The following is an 18,611-nucleotide window of genomic DNA, read 5'->3' on the forward strand; positions in this document are numbered from 1 at the left end:
TCTAGTCTTTTTATGTATAATTCGTTCAGTTTAGTACGATTCGTGGTTTTTACGATAATCCGGTTACAACGGTGCTCTTTTTCATCTCCCGCCGGACATTTTGCTATGTTTATATCGATACAAAAGATACTTACGGTGAATAGATATTTGCTTAGGGGTTTCTATACAGTACCACAATTATCGAAATCTGTATCGGTCGCTGTATCGGTCGCTGTATCGGTCGCTGTATCGGTCGTGCCATTGGTCAACTTGGTCACGTGAGTTGGTCACGTGTCTTGGTTACGTGACCAGCTCCCGTGTAGCAGACGCCATTTTATTATTATTATTATTATTATTATTATTATTATTATTATTTATTATTATTATTATTATTATTATTATTATTATTATTATTATTATTATCAAATATGGGAGGAACACACCACCCAGGGTGAAAGTATGGCAGAAGGCAGAGCCAACACAGCTGTGGTACAATTGCTCCAAATTAATTGAAATAGCCATTCCCATAATGCTGTATAAAATCCAGAGGGAAAGAAAACATATTTGAGTGATGTGTCCCATGTAAAGGGTAACAGAAGCAGCTCTCCATTTTGTTTGCTGACACATTAACAACCTTTCTTTTCCTAGACATGCACAGCTACTACTCCTTAAGGTTGCTCCTGTGTCCTGGTAGCCATCTTTGTTTGGTCTTTGCCATTGGGGCATTTTGAGTCATTGGGCGGGGGCTGGTGGGACCTTCTGCCAGGCGCATGCTTGGCGGGGGAGCTAGACTCAACAGGAGCGCCGGGGGAGTGGGATGCTTGGGTGTTCTTGTCGTCTGAAAAAAACTGTTTAATTATGTCAAAGAAGTTACTCAACGGGCTGCCTAAACAGATGGATAAAGAACAGAAAAAAAACAGAGAGAGAGAACAAAAAACAGATGAGCAATGGGATTATTACATGAGGAGAGGGATGAGAGGAACAGTGGAGCTGGGGAAAATGAGACTCTTGCACATCTGAGAGGGACGTGTGAGTATATTGCATCCGACTGGCTTGTGATGGTCACACATCCGCTCTTGGTTTATTTATTTATTTATTTATTTATTTATTTATTTATGTTTTGCCTATGCAATTCAACTTAAAAAAATCTGCCACCACAATCTACATCCAAAATAATGACACAGAGACAGTGTCACGAAAAATGTGACATTCTGATGGAGAATAAGAATTTATCATGTTTAAAAGTGCCATGCTTTGCTGACCAACTAAACAATGGGCCCACAGTCAAAGCGCAGATGGCCACAGTAAATCTGAGTGAAACAGACACGGCAAGGTGAACTGTTGGCTCCATCTAGAAGGTCCAGCCAGAATTTAGGGATTGGGATACGACTTTTTCACCAAAGTTATTTACGGCTTAAACATCCTGCACAAGCGCCAGATTACAAATTTAGCAGTTCATGGACTTTAATCACTTTAATTTACATATACTCTCAATAAAAAGCTTGGCAGAGGGGCGCAGAATTCAGACGTATGTCATTTGATGACTGCGTCTCCTGCCGGCAGTGGGGACAATCTTTCTGGTTCCGAGTCTCTGTCCACGGTGTCTGACTGTCATATCTCTGACACATCCTTAAGAAGGCATAAAATATTCTCAAATTTCAGTTTTTCACTGTTAAATTTGAGGCAGTTATGGGTAAACCAGGATTTAATTTCAGAGTCAATCGTCTTCGCCCGTCTCTCACTCCTCACACCACTGCTATCCTCGTTTATAGTCTTGTCACCTCCCGGATTGACTATTGCAATTCACTTCTCTTTGGTGTCCCTCAGAAACTTCTCCACAAACTTCAACTCCTCCAGAATTCTTCAGCACGGATCATCACCAGAACCTCATCCTTTCACCACATCACCCCTGTCCTCCAAGAGCTCTACTGGCTCCCGGTCAAATATAGAATCAACTTTAAAATTCTTCTTTATACATTTAAAGCTATCCATAACCGAGCCCCTCCATACCTATCTGACCTTCTTCGAATTTCTATTCCCTCTCGTTCCCTTAGATCCTATTCCTCCCTCCACCTCTGTGTGCCCCACCACTGCCCGTCTCAGCACGATGGGTGACAGAGCCTTCAACTGCTCTGCCCCCAAACTTTGGAACTTACTTCCTCCCAACATTTGTAACATCGATTGTCTTCCCACCTTCAAGTTCCATCTCAAAACCCACCTATTTAAAATTGCATTTTCTGTGTCGCTCTCTCTCTCTTGTTTCTATTTATAATTGTATTTTATTTATTGCATTCTATTTGTGATTATATTTTATTTATTATAGTACCTATGTTTGTCCGTGACTGTAAAGTGTCCTTGAGAGCTTTGAAAGGCGCTTAAAATGTAATGTATTATTATTATTATAAGATGCTCTCGGATGAAGCACATCATCAGAATGGTCTGGCTGGTCAATTTTTTTCACTTAAAAAAAGGAAATACTGTAAATGACGAAATTTGGACCATATTCAAAAGAAGTATTTTCCATGACGTGTTACGTAGAACTGTCAAAATCATCAACTTAATTGTGAATAATTCATGACATTACATTTTGCTCATTTTGAAGCGCATGAATATAAATCTTAATTTATGAATTTATTGTTTCTGTAGGTGGGTCGCCTTTCTCCTAGCCCTTGTATCAGGAAATTAAAAAAGGCGGCGAGTTGCCACCCTTGTGTCTGAAAGGGGGGCCACATTCTAAAATGGATGGGCACACAAAACTGATTGAAATAAACCAAAATACATTAATTGGAGCATGATATTTCTAAATTGCAAATGAAAAAACAGTATTTCACAAAAATGTATTTTTCTAATATGTCAATGATTTTAATTAAAAAAAAAATATTCATACATAAAACAAACACCCATCCATTTTCCAGACCGCTTAATCCTCATTAGGATCGTGGGATAAAACAAACAAACATTTTATATTTTCTTTCGTTACTGCACAACCAATCCTGTGCTATTTCGATATTGTACGGTATCACACAGAAAACAAAGAGAACAGACTTGCACAATATTTCTTACTAGTTTCTACTTGTTATTTTTTGCTTTGAAGATTTCCAATGTGCCTCAACAGCTCTGAAATAATTTCCATTATCCATTACATTCAAATAATAACAACAGTTTGCTGCAACGAATTGTTGTTACACTTTGCAGACATATTCAATTGTTTCTTAAAAAATGAGAATGTTTTTTTGCTGCCATTCGGCTAGCCCCCTCACTGCGCATCTTTAAAACCCATCTAAAAATGTACTTATACTCCTTGGCATTCGACTCGGCATGATTCCGACTTGATCTTGTTTCAGTCCCTGGTGCTTTCTACTAACTTTGGGAGTGCTTTATTTCCTGTACGTCTGTGTAAGCTCTCAGTCGTACAGGAGTGGTCCATCGATGAGAAGGTTTCTTCAGCCGTCATCTGTACAATTTTGAAGGTTTCGGACGTTTCGCCTCCTATCCAAGAGGCTTCGTCAGCGAACTAAAGTCTGACTGGTCGTATCGGCCCTATTTATATATCCCTAATGTCCAGGCATGGCGGCGCCGGACACAGCTATGATAGGTCACTACTCTCAGGTTGGGGGGAGCAGAGGACCCCTCCCTGTTGCCCCACTGATTGTTCCTACATTCCTGACTAACGACTGGCCTATTTCCCCCACTCCCACCGGTATCACCTCATCAGCATAACGAATGTTGCCTAACCTGTTTTGCCTAAGCAGGCTATTGTATGAACGATCCAAATTGAACCTCACCCCACCAGACCGGTTTAAAGAAGGATTTTGTTGTTTTATAAGAATCGCTTCTTTTACCCCCCTTTCAAACCATCTATGTTCTTTCGCTAAGATTTTAACCTCATTGTCGTCAAATGAGTGGTTGCTAGGTTTTAGGTGCAAATGTACTGCCGATTGAGGCCCACTTGTATTATCCCTGCGATGTTGATAAAGTCTTTCTTTGAGAATTTGTTGAGTCTCCTCAATGTACTGCTCTTTACAATTTTCATTCTTACAATGTATGGAATAAACTACATTACTTTGTTTTTCATTTGGTACCCTATCTTTTGGATGCACTAATTTTTGCCTTAACGTGTTTATAGGTTTGAAATAAGTTGAAATTTTATGTTGCCAAAGGACTCTTTGTAATTTTTCAGAAACTCCTGCAATGAAAAGTACTGCTACTCCTCTCCTTTTTGTATCTTGAGAATTATTGGTTTCATTCCCTATTCTTTCTTTCTGACATTTGTTAAATGACCACTGAGGGTACCCACAGTTAGTGAGTGCGCTCCTGATATGTTTAGACTCCTTTTCTCTACCTTCAATGCTAGTTGGTATTAATTTAGCCCTATGCTGGAGGGTTTCTTTATTTCCTGTATATGAATGCCTGTCCATGTTAAGTGCTTTGTTGCAGCTTCAGCTGTTCTTAAAGCGCGATATAAATCAATATCCATTAGATAGCTACTAGATAGCTATCCAAATAGCTAGCCAGATCGCAAATAGATAGCCAGCCAGATACTTTGCGCAAGTATTAGTTGCAATCAACGATGATGGTGATGATGATGCTCGTTTGGCCCACGGACTGGCTATCTACTAGCTGTCTAGCCGGCTGGCTAGCTATCTAGCTAGCAATGTAATAGCTATCTGTTAGCAATCTATTAGCTAGACAGCTATCTTTCTATCTGTTTGAGTTACTTCCGGGTTGAGTGAACGCTGGCGCGTGTGGCTGCCGTTGCTCATCCACAGAAAAACTTCTGTGACTGTAATAATAATAATAATAATAATAATAATAATAATAATAATAATAATAATAATAATAATAATACATTACATTTTAAGCTGTAAAGTGACACTGAAAGTTTTGAAAGGCGCTTAGATATTAAATGTATTATTATTATTATATGTATTGTATTGTATTGTATTGTATTGTATTGTATTGTATTGCATTGCATTGCATTGCATTGCATTTGTATTTCCCCATGGATTTCATTGTATTTTTCCGACAGGTGATTCAAGCTATATTCTCCCTGCCTTCTGATTCTTGTTCATTTTGATTCTTTCTAATTCTGAGTACCAGCAACCAAATTTGTCCTTTGTCAGTCTTGCACCTTCTGTAATAAAATGTTTTATCAAATATATCTTTGTTCCTATATACATTTGTGAGACGTTCACGTTGGTAAACCCCCTCCCAAAATTGTAACATCCTCAAAATACAAGAAGAGTGAATAGAGATTTGAGAAATGATTAGTAATGAAGTGCAGTTCAATTACTAGGTCACTGATTGAAAGCACTCTAAAAGATGAGTGAAGACACTCGTCCATAGAGAGCAGATATTGGATGTTGTAAACCTTGGTGAGAAATGCATGTCAAATTGGTTGCATCAGAGTCTTATTTTCTTCTGCTGAGATGGAGAGCTAATTGGCACAGTGGAAGACAACTCATGACAGTGGCCCACAGAACAACCGCACAACCCATTTGGCTATACAGCCACCTCTGTAATTGGTACATTTAGATATGGATCATTTATTGCACCGCTGGTTATTTTGACTAATTCTGGAAAGTGAGAAAAGAATAAATAAGACACACATTTGTGAATTACTAGGCTTTGATTGACACCACTTTTAGTTGCCGCTTGTTTGGAAATCTTATTGCATTCAAAGTTGTCCCCAGTGAGTAAAAAAAAAGGTTGTCCGCCCGGATGCCCGGGGCGTGCAACTTTTACGTTGTGCGTACAACTTACAAAATGTCTCCGCCCAGGTGGCGGACAACTTTTCTGAAAAAAATAAATAAAATAAAATAAAAGTTTTTTTCTTCAAATCTAATATTTGCCTATTTCAATAAAGCAAACGTTTGAACGAAGATTTCGAAATCGGAATAAATTATTCCGATTTCGAAATCTGCACGGCAGTCAATCAGAATCCTGCTTCATGCTTTGGACTTTCCCGAGCATTATAAGGTCATGCATTTGCATATCATTTTCCAAAGTAGATGCGCAGAACCTCAGCCCCAGAAGAAAGATTCAAAATAAGCTAACATTTATGATGCTACAAAATGTATCCCGTGTCCTTGAGAGTTTTGAAAGGAGCTTAGAAATTGAACGTACATTAAAAGCATCGAGGAAAGAGGAGTTCACGTGGGTTGTAGCAGACAACGGAAACATTGCATTGTGCAAAATGACGAACAGTGTATGGACAAACGACAACTGGAGCAAAATCATCAGCAAGGGATATTTATGATAAATTATGCAAGGGAGCATTTGTGGTAGGTACATCCTAAATTAAAAAAAAATAAATCAATACTTTGGAACAATGTTTTTTTTTTTTTTTTTTTTTGTGACGTCTTGTTGTGTTTATAGTTGTCAAAAATGGGGCAGGGAACTTTATGGCCGGGCAGGCAACTTTTCAGAGTTGTCTGCCCTGGTGTCCGCTAACTTTTTGTCATGAGTTTCAGACACTGTAGTACATTATTAAATTTTCGAGATTCTGGCGACCTGACATTAGACACTAAAGATGTTTCTTGTACATCTCTCTAATACATAAGCAAATTCAAAGAACATCTAGACTATGTAACAAGAGGGAAAAACTCTTGACCTCCTGTATACAAAATACCAAGGCGAAGGAATGTCTTGTATCGCATGTTGATAATATTGCATAAATGTATTTTTTAAATTCATTTCTATTGTTTTAAGTTATTCCATTGACTGTGTTTTGAGTATTTTACCTACAGACTTTGTAACAACCACAAGTCTGATTTTAAGGTTTTTTAAACTGTTTTTCATTGTAGAAACGTCTTCCAAAGCTCCTATTAGCTTGCCATCTTACTTCCATCACAACAACACTCATCCATTAAGACAAAGGCAATTGGTAAGTGCAGTAACACAGTCAAAAGTGGAGAGAACATGCATCAGTACAACCGACAAATAAATGCATTTACTTAGATGCTTTTGGGTTGGTCTCCAAATATCTATCTTGTCGCCTTGTTGTTGTGATTCACTTACCATGTTAATTCTCCAGAAACACAGACTTGCATGACACATCATGTTTCACTGCTTGTATTTTTCAAATGGAAAGCTGATGAGAAGTGACGTACAACATGGTGTAAATGATTACCATGCAAGGTTTGCACAGGTACACATATCTTAGCACTGACACAATCTTGTCAATTGACTTGGTATTTAAATGAACAAATTTTGAAGATATCTGCCATTGTTTTGATGTATTCTTTCTTTTATCTGGTCAAATATATTTTGATAGGGCCCTTTTACTATGCATGTTATTCTAGGTCAGGGGTCGGGAACCTTCTTGACTGAGAGAGCCATAAAAGTAAAATATTTAGAAATGTTTTTCAGTGAGAGCCACACACACACACACATAGGCACGCACGTGATTTCAACCAACTGTCAGAATATATGATTAAAAAAAAAACTTTGTGATAATACTCACCATTAATATGAATCATTTTCCGTTCCTCATTATTGGTAAAAAAAGCCAAACAATCAGAATGAAAGTCAACTTACAGTCCATAGGCGAAGCTACTGCTAGCTCGCCTGTACACTGCTCCTTAGCTTGCACGCTTGCTTTCTGCTGTCTCTCACAGAAGTATATTGATGCTAACGTTAGCATGGGGCTTGTCAAAGTGCCACTGATATTCAACTGTTTCATTCATGGTATTGTTTCATTGCAAATTAGAATCATGGCAGAACGTTTTCTCTCCACAAAGGGGAATCCTTCAACCTGAAGTGTACGTTACTCTTCATTTTTTTAACTCGTCAGGCTTATTTAAAAGGGGGCGTTTACCTGTTTCGACATCAACGGCATAGGTCAGTATCATCCAATCAAAATTGCGCTTTGCGCCAACTGCCGCAGAAACAGGAAATGAACAGCGAAAAAGCGAGAATATGTTTTTAGTTTTAATTTAAAGCAGATTCTTTATTTACAGACAGTGTATTGTAGGTGTTCAAATACCTGACATGTTTCGGCGTATACTTCCGCCTTTGTCAGAGTGTCACGGATGTTGTTGTGACGCACCATTTTCAGCTGGTGTTGCTATGAGGGTGTGACCTACCTGTCTGATCTGACAGGCAAGCCAGGCCCCCCGCTGTCCGCTCGTCCCTCCAGGATACTGCTCCAGGTAGTAGAGAGCATGTAAGCTCCCTCATCCCTGTTGATGGTCCTTGGTCCTCGCTTCCGGATTTCAATGGCCTCCCTGATCCAGCGCTGATGTTTGTTTTCTTCGGTGTGGATGACTCTGGCCTTCTCCCAGTCCATGATGTGATTTTCTCTTTTGCAGTGGTCCGTGATGGCTGATTTATGGTGCTCCTGTTGTGCTTGTTCTTTTATTGCTCTCCAGAGTCATCCAGTACCCTGGACTTTCGATATCTTCGGTGCTCGTGTTTAACCCGGCCCGAGGTTCACCCCCCACGTCCCTCAAGTAGTGTTATCTTTCCGGATTGTGAACTTTTCTGCACCACCGTGTGCGAGTTGCTTTTCTCGATTGGCGTCATACGTGGGTCGGGTTCCCCATTGCCCCCCTCCTCCGAGTTTTTTGGTGTTCTTTATTTGTGATTATTCCCCTGGTCCTCCTTTTGGGACCAGCGCTTTGTGTTGTCTCTTATTAAAGATTATCGGACCTCTGTCTCTGTCGCCTGCTTGGGGATCCAAACATTAAATTTCGTTCCGACGAGTCGGTTGCTCTCTGCCTCGTTCGGAACGTGACACGGAGTGCAGATGCGTATTTGGAACTGAGAGTCGCCACTTGGAAATGAAATGGATTTACACGAGACAGGAGAAGTGAGCCACTCTCTTTTTTTCTTCTCCTTTTTTTTCTTCTCAGTGGATGTTATAGCTTCTTGTTTACTTTGAAACTTAGCTTGTGGCCAAAATATGCTCATTTTGATTCTGTGATACAGTGGTGAAAGGACACTTTGACTCCTCTTTCATCTCAAACTGCGTTAAACAACAAAGCAAATGAGAGAAAAGTGGTTCGGATTCCATGACTGTTGTGTTTGTGTAATGTGTTGGGCTTTTGCTGTGTCATGTGTTGGGCGTTTGTATTTTATATTAACAGTTTTGTTAGCTTTGTAGATTAGGATGTATTTTATTGCATACACGATGTTGCAATTTAAATTTAAGATTACAATGTGGCGTTGAGATTTTTAGCTATACATGCTTAGTAGATGGGTGGCCTTTAAGCAGGCTGGTTAGCACAAGAAGCAAATCAGAAAATTGATATATGGAGTATTTTTCGCGTGTTTTATAATGGAACCAAAAAGCACTATGTACACAATGTATACTCACAATACTGTGTATGTATACACAAACAAATACAAAAAGATAAAAAAATATTTCACTCTTCTCAGGTATCAAGTTAGTTTTCACGAACTCAAAGCTTGGGGAGGATAGTCTACTGGGAAATTCAATGTGGTCAATGTTTCTGCGCTTGAAAGACATTTGTCTTCTTACTGTTATAACAGACCCTCATGTCCACCGTGGACACATTGGATTGAGATTCTTGACATATGTTAATAATACATCACAGGCCATGCTTCATTTAAAAAGCATTACACTCAAGCTTGGACCTGTCAGCCAGGCAAACATATGAAATGGCAATGGCAGCAATCTAAGCAACTCACAGAAAGCATTGTGTTTCTAATGTTGTCTGGGTTCTTATTCTGTTTCATCACAAGACGGAACCATGATAACTCAATCGCCACAAAATGGGGAGAATTCCACCATGCCACACTAAAACATAGAACATGAAGTGAGACTTTTTTTTCTTCAAAAATCCATCTGTCCTCAGGCAGCCCAAAGCAAAGTCTGACTGCATACCATCATTTATTATTGTAGTTATTTAAGGTACCAGTTGATAAACCACAAAAAAAGGACAAATCTCATTCAGACATTGCTTCGTCAAATGCCTGTGTGATTTTTGCTCAACTGGGATGAAAGACAGTGAGGATGGAAGAGCCTTTACGCTTTGCGAGCCTTGTGACTACCTCATATTGACTGTGGATGCAGAGTATGGTTTGTTGGCGACCACATGCATTTTGGGATGCGGTATGCAAAAGCAGTGCTCTGAGCCGAGCTGATTGGGTTAAGCTGAGTATGGCTGTGATCAATGCCAGGATCTTGAGCAAGGAGCTGTGTAGAAAAGGTTTGGGGTATAAAGGAGAAGAGGGAGTTTTATAACTTACCAGACATCTGGGGCTGGATGCCTCACTGTTCATTGAATCTTAGCAATTGGGCCTGAATTATCTCCACCACACGCTTGAAACGTCGACTGGGACCTGATGATGGAGCACATTATTCACATAATATTTGGAACGTCATCAAAGACACAGAGAGGAAAACATCAGACTCTTGATTGGAATCTCGACTGAATTGGAACACGGTCTGTAGCGTTTTATTGATTTGAAAGATTGACTTCCGAAAGACTTTGACTTTCTATTCAAATGAATACCACACATTCACACTTTTACTTTCTACTGATTAGTCTTAAAGGACAACCGAGGCCTCCGGACAAGTTGTGTCCATAATTTGTAAAATCCCTACAAATGACTTCTACTGAGCGTATTTTACAAAGATTCCACCACATACAGCTATATTTTACCTTTTAAGACTTGTGCTGAATATTCAGGAAGTCTTGTTTTAGAGTTGATGACAATGCCTGACATGATGTCCCGTCTGAAACGCCCCTGACTTTGTTTGGTCTGAAAACTTCGTGTTGATCCGTGTTGATGGCAAAATTAGAAGGAAAACACATAAATAACGCGATGGTGAATCGTTGTGTGTTGCACCAAGATTACTATTTAATTCTAGTTGACACAAATTCCCAGCAGACAAATCAGCCCATTTCCAACTGAGCTTGGGCGACATCTTGTGCATTTTCTGGGACGCTACATTGGAGGCCTGACGGCTCGAATTGACACGCAAGTACTTCTTTAATCGATTGCAAACATTTATGATTTCGTCTTCAGAACTATTTGAATGATATTCATAACTGGATGAGTAACAAGAAAGCATCTTCTCCGAATCTGAAGCCATTGATTTGATTCTAGAGCAAGGCAAAGACATCCTGGCGTGACGTCAGGAACAAGGGGGCGGGAACTTCTGAAACTCACAATTTCCGGGGTCATTTTGAAGCAGTTTTGGGACACTTTAACTCATTTTTATGGGTGTTTTGCATTTGACTAAAAATATCAGCCTGCATGTTTTGGGTGTTTTAGACACGTTTGTCTGATGTCAGTTAGGAAACAAAAAATGGTGTCGGTTGTCCTTTAAGGGAATTAAACATTGACTTTTTGGCTGGGATTTAGGAGGAAACTGAAGTATCTGGATCTCTTGACACCCTGGCAAACTCCACATGAAACCTTCTTACTCCGCAACATGTTTTTGTATCAAACAAGTACTGCAGTTTGTAAGTATCTAGACCTCTTTCAAGAAACATATCCACCTAGCACAACCTTTGGGTACATGGCTGTGGTGTCATTTAGAAAAAGACGGAAGTAATAAGATGTTTCTTGAACACTTAAGTAGCCCCCTGCTGTCGTGCATGTCACAAACAATATGTGTTTGCTTGACCACCCCCATGATAAGTCAAATGCAGAGGTCAAATTTCACGTGCATACATGACAAATAAAATTAGGATGCTTCTTTTTTTAAGTCCTGATCACAGGAGGATGGCAGTAGAGTTTGAGGTAACCCAGTGCTATGCTGGATGCTAACTATTTTTCTGTATGGGGACACGATCAATGTGCAATACAAGTAGATTGGTTAGAATAAAATAGTGTGGGATATAATGAAATAGAACCATTGATATACAGTATCTATTATCCGAGTGTCACAGTAGAGTTGGAAACTTTGCCAGCTGTCTTGTCGTAGCAGAACAGGGTACACTCTCAACCAAACTGAATTGCAGGGACAGAGAAAAATTGACACTCACAATCACACTGACGGCTCGAATTGACACGCAAGAACTTCTTTAATCGATTGCAAACATTTATGCTTTCCTCTTCAGAACTATTTGAATCATATTCATGACTGGATGAGTAACAAGAAATCATCTTCTCCAAATTTGAAGCCATTGTTTTGATTCTAGAGCAAGGCAAGGGAGTTTGGAGTGTTTTTATAAACCTGCCATACGGTACAGTGGGGCCTCGGTTAAGAAACACCTTGCGTTATGAAATTTTCGGATTATGAACGTTAAATTTATGAAAATTAAACGTTGGATTATGCACTACTTTTCTTGATACACAGGGAGCGCCGCCCCACCACGGCTGGCGGAGTAATCTTCTGCGGAAGAACACCAACGCACACGACCGAAAAGCGCCCCAGCTGGCCTACCTTTCCAGACCCCCTTTCTCTTGAGTGCACACATCGATCGTCTCCAAGGATTTTCTCGAAGATAATTTTGCTGTTATTGGACCGAAAAAGACCCCACCACAGGCTCGTGTTCAGCCGAAGAAGACACAAAACAAAATTACAGTGGTGAAGAAGAAGATCATTGAAAAACACGAACGAGGTGTGCGTTTGTCTGATTTAGCGGCCCAGTACGGATATGCTAAGTCCACCATTGCTACTATCCTTTGCAACAGAGAAGCTATTAAAGGTGCGTGTGTTGCACGGCAAATTCACTCTGATATCATCGTGCGGCAACCTGCAAGTTCACCGTTTATTGATGATTTTAAAGCGAGCAACGGATCATTACTCGTCATGGTGAGACAGCCAGTTCTGACAGTAAAGCTGTCGATGTCATGATCTGGTTGGCGCTGTCGGCCCCGCCTGCACCTGCACAGGTGCTGGTCGTCCTCACCAGTGGCAGTCAAAAGGACTCCCGGCGCAACCATTCGGCGTTGGGTCATTGTATGCAGTGTATGCATTGTATGCTGTGCATGTGTTTGTTTCATCTTGGCAGACGTTTACTTTTGGTCTTTATTTGATACTTTGTATTTTTCTGTTTGAATGACTAACGTTTTAGATTTTGTTCCTCTTGACTTTATTTTAATACAATTTTCTCAAATATAACCTGCTGCTCCCTCCTGCCTGCTTTTTGAGATGCACAACTGCCATCACCACCTGGCAAACCGTGACAGAATGACCCGACCAACCATCAGATCCCGCAGGTACAACGGACCGTCTCATTTCCACCTTGTACCTGGCAACGCAACGTCCACGTTAGCCCGCGCCGCGTCAAGTTTGAATTACGTCACTCGACGAGCCGTAACGTCCACGTCAACGTCCAGCCGAGACCTCTTTCCAGGTGGCCGTCCAGGGTGACACTGGGTGTCTGGCAGTGCACACCCACGTCTAGCCACGCGTCGTCATGTATGTTGAATTGTGTTGCATCCACGACGAGCCGTGCAACGTCCACGTCCACGTCAGTCCGATACCCCACTCACCGCTGGATCCCGAAGCGGCTGAGGACTGGTCTCGTTTCCCCTGTGCTGGGCAGTGCACGTCCATGTCGAGCCAATGCTTCGTCCCGTGAGTGTGTGAAAAGGGTCACACTCACGTCCACGACAAGCGGTGCCGCTTGCATGTCCACGTCAACGTCCGGCCGAGATCTATTCCCATATGGCCGTCCGGGGTGCCACTCTGCGCCTGGCAGTGCAACGTCCGCGGTGAGCCATGTGTCGTCATGTGAATGTGCGAGAGGGATTGCACTCACGCCCACGACGATCAGTGCCGCGTCCAGGTCAACGTCAGGCCGAGTCCCGTTCCCATCAGGCCGCCGCCCATCATATGCTGGAGAGGCAACGTTTACCGTCTCCACCATTGTTCCCTGGCGAGTTGGACATTTTGCGGGACTGTTGGGACTTCTGGAAGCAGTCCCTTGAAGGGGGGGTACTGTCATGATCTGGTTGGCGACCAAAAGGTGGCGCTGTCGGCCGCGCCTGCACCTGCACCTGCACAGGTTCTGGTCGTCCCGATCAGTGGCAGACTGCCACGTTCGGATTGGCGACCAACAGGTAGCGCTGTCAGCCCTGCCTGCAGCCTCGCAGGTGCTGGTCATTACACTCAGTGGCAGTCAAAAGGACTCCCGGCGCGACCATTCGGCGTCGGGTCATTGTATGCAATTGGATGCATTGTGCATGCATTGTATGCTGTGCATGTGTTTGTTTCATCTTAGCAGACTTTTACTCTTGGTCTTTATTTGATACTTTGTATTTTTCTGTTTGAACGACTTTAACGTTTTAGATTTTGTTCCTGTTGACTTTATTTTCATACACTTTGTCAAACACACCCTCCTGCTCCCTCCTGCCTGCTTTTTGGGATCCGCACCCGCCATCACCACCTTGCAAACCGTGACAAAATTAAGCAGAACATAAAATGAATGAATTAATTAATGAATGAATGAATAAAATAATATTTCACATGAGGTACAAAGGGGCCTCACATACTTTATAGCATTTGTATGAACTAAATTTAGTTTACTTTGAGTTGTAGTTTTTCCTTCCATGAATGATATGTATTTTCTTTTGAGTGCAAAGGTCTTTTCAGAGTAAGGTTACTTTAATAAACTCTCATTGCATCATAAAATAATGTTGTGGAGTGCACTAAGTAGTTGACCTGAGAGCAGTGTGAAGGTGACAGAATAGATGCCATTTTCCTTTGTGGCACTGGTACTCTTTGAGTAGGTGATGTCCACCTGGAACTTTACAGGCTTCTGGAAAACTGTTGGACCAGCCGTGGACTTGTACTCAGCTCGAAAGCTTGTTTGAGATATGACACTGTGGCTCAGACTGGGTATCTGAGGAGAAGACAAAAGCATTTCTGCATCAGTGAAGCAGATGTCATGGTAGCATGTAGCAAAAAAGGGCACACAAGTACGGTAGAGCATTAGGGCCAGGTTGAAATTTTTCTTTTTGAGATGGGGTGTTATTCTGAGAAAAAAAGTCACACATTTTCTAGACCAAACTTGCAAAGTTGCTCGATTTAGTAACACATTTGTTAGATGCAAAGTAGCAAATTTGCTAGATTTAAATCACAAATTTGCTAGATTTAAAAGTTTAAAAAAACTTTCAGAGTTTGAGATACATCATTCGGTCGTGCAGTGGGTTAGCGTTAGCAGCCTTGTGTGACGAGATAATTTGCAGAACAGAAGTGGGAACCTGTGGAGTTGCAGTTACAGCTGCACAAGGTATCATAATTCATTTATTTTATCAGGTTTTCATGGCCTAACTACGTACAAAATGTCAACACGACACCGCTTATTCAAACTCCGGATATAAAACACAACATTGTGATTCTGTGGCAAGACTTCAAGTCTTGCCACAGAATCACAATGTCTCTTTGTTACTAAACCCGATCTCAAAGTAACAATTGATTAATTCGTCCATTTCAACAAGACCATATCAGTCAGCTACGGAAGCGCAGCTGCTAATCCACCACACGACCGAATGATGTATCTCAAACTCTGAACGTTTTTTTTAACGTTTAAATCTAGCAACTTTGTGACTTTAAATCAAGCAAATTTGTGACTTTAAATGTAGCAAATTTGCAAGTTTGAAACTCGCTAGTTTGCCACTTTTTTTCTCATAATAATACCCCTATTCCTTTCATCACTTTGCTGCTGTGAAATGTAAATTTCTCCACTGTGAGACTAATAAAGGCATATCCAATCCAATCCAATCCAATCCATCTCTAAAAATATATATATATTTGAACCCAGCTCTAATGCTTTTCCGTACAGAAGAGTTGTCATCCTGGTAGAAACAAGGCATTTGCGTCTAAATGTGCCACGGCCGGATGAAAGGCCGGATACCTTGGCTTACGAACTTAATTGGTTCACAGACAGAGTGTGTAAGGTGAAAAGGGTGCATCCCAAAAATTAATTTCCCATAGGAAACCATTAAAATGACAATAATTCGTTCTCAGGTCCCCATAAATCATAATATTCTACTTTCTAAATTTTTAAGCCTTAAAACTACACAAAATATACCTTATTTTATGTATAACAAATGTGCTATGGTATCATAATTAAAGAAATAAACTGTACTGTATAATAAAGTTGTTTTATTTACCTTTGTGATGTCGTTGATGGCTTGATGGAATTGAGTGCCGGTTTCATCAGCATTAAACTCTTGATGAGGAACGTAACTTTCTTTCACCATCTTGAGGAATGATCCCTTGTAGGTGCTTTCTCTGTGATAATTGTATCTATTTCCTCATCAATTGTGTTCTGTGCCCGTTGATGGGATGTAAATAGAGTTGTGCTATCCATTAATTTCTCCACTGTGGGACTAATAAAGGCAAATCCAATCCAACCCAATCCAATCCATTACATATTGAAACCTTTCTTTGTGGGCTGGTTGAAAGAATTCGTGGGGTTTTATGGCCTCAAAAGAATCCACGTGGAGCATGCTCCATCTTGTTTTTCTTCCCTTTCGAGACTTTCAGATGGCAAAAACTGGATGGTCGCTAAAATAACTGCACTTTACTTCCACAAAGCGTGAATATAATACGTACTTAGTTTGGGAAACCCGGGATCGACAAAATGTTCTGTTAGATCATGACATAGCCTTTTTAGGAGTTTTAGGAGAAAGGGGAGAAAATGTCCCCAATTTCAAATAAATCCAGATGATGAATTTGCATTTTATATCTTCCATATACAGCACATCTGTTCCCATTTTCCAATTAGATTTTTTTTTATACCACTGTTCCATCTTATGACCTCTGCTGCTTTTAATTGTAGTTTTCTGTTCACTCCCAATTCTATATCAGATGTCCCTCCTGTCAAACAAAGGCCGCCTTTCTCTCACATCTTTTGATATACAGTACTCCACTCTGTCCCCGATATTAACACCTTTTTTTCTCCTTTCCTCTGGGCCCCAATGAGAAATTGGGCCCAATGAGAAATTGGATTCTCTCCCTCCCTCATGTCGCCCAGTGTTTTTCTTACTTTGATTCACGCTTATTATAAATTCACCTCCAATTTATTCCAATGATGTGTTTGTGGTCAATTGAACTTTTCATTTTTAGTTCTTACATATATCAAGCTGTGTTATATAGAGCAGGTTAGAACATCACAATACTTAGTCTCCTTAAATACAGTACTGTATTATTATTATTATTATTATTATTATTATTATTATTATTATTATTATTATTATTATTATTATTATTATTATTATTATTATTATAGAATTTGATCATGGCCCCTTCGGTCACTGTGGTGAATGAGTGAATAGTAGATAATTCAATGAGCTGTAAACGTAGACTTTGAAGTCTTGTTTGTAATGTAATATAGGGAAAGACATGGCCATTTCATGGTAAGGGAAAGACATGCCCATTTCATGGTAAGATCAGAGCATTGTCATCAAATGGTGAGTATAGTTTTGCTTTTTTGATTGTTGCTGTGCTCATGACCATTTTGTGTTTGGGAGCCTTTTACTGAGTGTGTTGCTTGTTCTGTAGCCACAAAGGGACATAAGTCTTCTTGTGCCGGTCCCAAGCCCGGATAAATACAGAGGGTTGTGTCAGGAAGGGCATCCGACGTAAAAGCTGGGCCAAAACAAACATGCGTATCATACCTCTGAAGATGGAGGTTACTGATTCACTGTGGCGACCCCTTGAAGGGAAAAGCCGAAAGGAAAAGAAGAAGATAGCTTTTTGCATCAAGTGTACAGATGGCTTGTGCTGGTTGTTTGTGGAGCCCGATTGATGGGATATATTAACTTTGCAGTCTACACTCTGCCTTTGAACTATCAAAGTTGAAACTGTCTCACTGTCGTCTGCCTTTCTCTTTAATGTTTAAACCACCCCCCCTCACTGCTGCGTTCTTGACCAATCACGTGGCTTTAACCGAAGACTGGAGGCAGTGAATAGATGTAAAACACTGTCACTGCCATTTTGTTGTTAGAAGAACAGCTCGTTCGCGAACGACACATCATTCATTGAGGCAGCTCCGTGTACGAAAAAAGTTTGTATGCCAAAGTAAAGTTCATATGCCAAGGTGAAATTTTCATAAATGTAACGTTCGTAAACCGAAAAGTTCGTAAGCCAAGGGGTTTGTAAACCGAGGTATTACTGTACACATTTGCCAGCAATCCTCCCTACATTATTTATTTGCATTATTTCAGGGTGGTCATAGGGCAAATCCAAGTAAGGCAAGTCTGACCGAATCACACAACTTGGGGGTTCATTTTACACAACCCACAATACTTGCATATTTTCTTTTACTTTCGTAAAGTTCATACCCCTCTTTTTGAAAATGATGCACCTTCAACCTGCACACAAATCTATTGGTAAATATACACTTCATACATAAACGTCAATGGGGATTATTACGAGGTTGCGGTCCCTGTGGACGACCCCTCCCAGGTTTAAGCTTGGGGCAGTAGCAAGCCATGAAGCCTGACTTTTGTCCAGCTGCGCCTTGATCAAATACACCAAAATCGGCAAACCCACCTGGCCTGTACAATAGACATCTTTTTATCCCATCTAAAACTGTCTACTTTGATAAATTTGCAAATGCACTGATGGTGCACTGAGGAACAGAGTGTCGAGCAAACGCGTAAACGTACTTAACTAGACCTGTGTCCCTCTTGAATAAACAAAAAAAAAAAAAACAATGCCCCCCCAGTTCTATGCCGAGTGCGGGTTACTTTCT

At 40.6% G+C, this 18,611-nt stretch overlaps 1 pseudogene across 1 annotated transcript in view; it reads right to left on the reverse strand.

Annotated features, from left to right (window-relative positions):
* Nucleotides 1–297: 297 nt before the first annotated feature.
* LOC148886015 (serine/threonine-protein kinase BRSK2-like) overlaps nucleotides 298–18,611 on the reverse strand; it is a 134,606-nt pseudogene continuing 116,292 nt past the window's right edge. The window contains exons 13-15 of the transcript XR_016118121.1: nucleotides 14,570–14,750; nucleotides 10,195–10,287; nucleotides 298–817 (exon numbers count right to left, since the gene is read on the reverse strand). The product of XR_016118121.1 is annotated as a serine/threonine-protein kinase BRSK2-like (transcript). The remainder of the gene's footprint in view (nucleotides 818–10,194; nucleotides 10,288–14,569; nucleotides 14,751–18,611) is intronic.

This window comes from Hippocampus bargibanti, linkage group LG17, assembly GCF_051943395.1.
Source record: "Hippocampus bargibanti isolate YZ-2025 linkage group LG17, ASM5194339v1, whole genome shotgun sequence".
Classification (NCBI taxonomy): domain Eukaryota; kingdom Metazoa; phylum Chordata; class Actinopteri; order Syngnathiformes; family Syngnathidae; genus Hippocampus; species Hippocampus bargibanti.